This window comes from Pseudophryne corroboree, chromosome 9, assembly GCF_028390025.1.
Source record: "Pseudophryne corroboree isolate aPseCor3 chromosome 9, aPseCor3.hap2, whole genome shotgun sequence".
Classification (NCBI taxonomy): domain Eukaryota; kingdom Metazoa; phylum Chordata; class Amphibia; order Anura; family Myobatrachidae; genus Pseudophryne; species Pseudophryne corroboree.
Window position 1 is genome coordinate 49,757,306 of NC_086452.1, and position 2,112 is coordinate 49,759,417.

General features: G+C 47.7%; 1 protein-coding gene across 4 annotated transcripts in view; it reads right to left on the bottom strand.

Moving 5' to 3' along the window:
* Nucleotides 1–2,071, bottom strand: part of PIF1 (PIF1 5'-to-3' DNA helicase) — a 45,277-nt gene extending 43,206 nt beyond the window's left edge. For 3 of the 4 annotated variants that reach the window (XM_063939300.1, XM_063939301.1, XM_063939303.1), the window contains exon 1: nt 1,625–2,071. The gene's annotated coding sequence lies outside the window, so the exon portion shown is untranslated. The remainder of the gene's footprint in view (nt 1–1,624) is intronic. The other variant, XM_063939302.1, reaches the window with a different exon arrangement.
* Between the last annotated feature and the right edge of the window lie 41 nt (nt 2,072–2,112).

A 2,112-nucleotide genomic window follows, 5' to 3' on the forward strand; every position in this document is an offset into this window, starting at 1 on the left:
TAAGCAGCTCAGGAGAGCCACCTAGTGTGCACCCTTCTCGTTCGGGCACAAAAATCTAACTGAGGCTTGGAGGAGGGTCATAGGGGGAGGAGCCAGTGCACACCAGGTAGTTCTAAAGCTTTACTTTTGTGCCCAGTCTCCTGCGGAGCCGCTATTCCCCATGGTCCTTACGGAGTCCCCAGCATCCACTTAGGACGTTAGAGAAATGTACTATAGTTTTGCAGCCATTATCTTGTACAGGGTCTGCATATATTGTACAAGTGATCAGTCTGGGAAGAACAACGGGTCATTTTGTATTTTCAGTTAAAGGTTCAAACAGTTCTTCAAAAGACATAAAATATAAAATGCCCAGCAATAGTCTGAGTGCCGTTTCATTTTACAGGTTACTAATATACTATTTTGTTATACAGATTGCACTGTCAGTTTCCAAGCATGGAAAAGAAATCTTGTAACATTGAAGCATATTGTATGGGTTTCCAGGCTGTGATCAGAGTTGCAAATACACATGGAACAGTAGGTTACTCATAGGAGAGTTTACATATAGGGTTTGTTTGAATTTGGAGCAAATTGCAGTAACCCTAAAGTTTGTCCCAAAAATTCCCCTAAATCACACATTTTAGTTTGCAGCCCCACAGGGGTACTTATAAAAATGTGCAAGTTAGGGGAAACTGTAAGTGGGGCTGATGTGGAAGCTACATGGCTGCAATCATTCTTGATTGAATTGACCTCACAGAGGAAATAAGACACAAATATAAACTTTTTTTGCATATAGAAATATAATATTCCTGCATCAGTGGGACAGGATAACTGACCCTGCCACGGGTGTGGTTCATCAAATAGACAGTGTCTAGGTCGACAATGTTTAGGTCGACCACTATAGGTCGACAGTCACTAGGTCGACATGGATGGAAGGTTGACAGGGTTTCTAGGTCGACATGTGCTAGGTCGACAGGTCTAAAGGTCGACATAAGGATTTTATTTTATTTTGGTGTCGTTTTCTTCGTAGAGTGACTGGGATCCCAAATTAGTGCACCGCGTTCGCTCGCCATGCTTCGGGCATGGTGCCTTCGCTTCGCTCGGCACACTTTACCGTTCCAATCGTAGTCCACGTGGATCGTTAAGTATGAAAAAATTTAAAAAAAGATTTTTTTTTTGTGAAAAACTCATGTCGACCTTTAGACCTGTCGACCTAGCACATGTCGACCTAGAAACCCTGTCGACCTTCCATCCATGTCGACCTAGTGACTGTCGACCTATAGTGGTCAACCTAAACATTGTCGACCTAGACACTGTCAATCTTCAGACCGGATCCCCCCTGCCACATGCAGTCCTGTCCTCACTAACACATCAGTCAATTCCTGATATACTCTGTGCTGCTGGGGGACCCTGTTCTTCTCACTATATAAATCTCAGTATGTGGCTTCCTGCTGCCTCCATTCCCCTCCTCATATCATATCACTGGCCCCGTCCTCATACATCACTCATCTCCTGATATACTCTGTGCTGCAGGGAATGATCAGAGACCAGACAGACAATAGTCCTTTGCCGGGAGACCTGTCCGTAGATCGCCCAGTCTGAGCCCTGCTCTGTACAGAGCCGTCATTACAGGTCCTGCACCGCTCACCTTACTGCGGCAGGTCCCTGCGGGTGGCAGTGTGGGTCGGGTCCGTCCTCTCACCTGCGATCCCGATAGCAGACATCCACGGATCAGGCAGAAGCACCGGCGGCGACGATCACACACACACTACACGGGGAACAGTTTAAATCTGCCGGCAGGGAGAACCCACCAATCAGCGTCTGGACCTTTAAAGAAAAAGCCAATCAGCGTGCAGTGACGACATGGCTGCAGAGCCGTTAGAGCAGGCTTTTTGTTTTTACCACGTGACCCGTCACGAGGCTGCCCCGGCCATCTTTGTTCAGGGAACATCAACCTGTCATCCCCACTTATCTGCTGGCGTGGCGACCTCTGTTAGAAGAACAACATCTTAATATGTGGATGTCTCTGCTCCGTGTCCAATAGCCGGGGACCGTCCGCGGCTGCAGGGATGTGTAGAGATCAGCAACCAGGCACTGGCTGGGGCAGGCTGAGGAGGTCCTTGGTTGCCGTGAAAG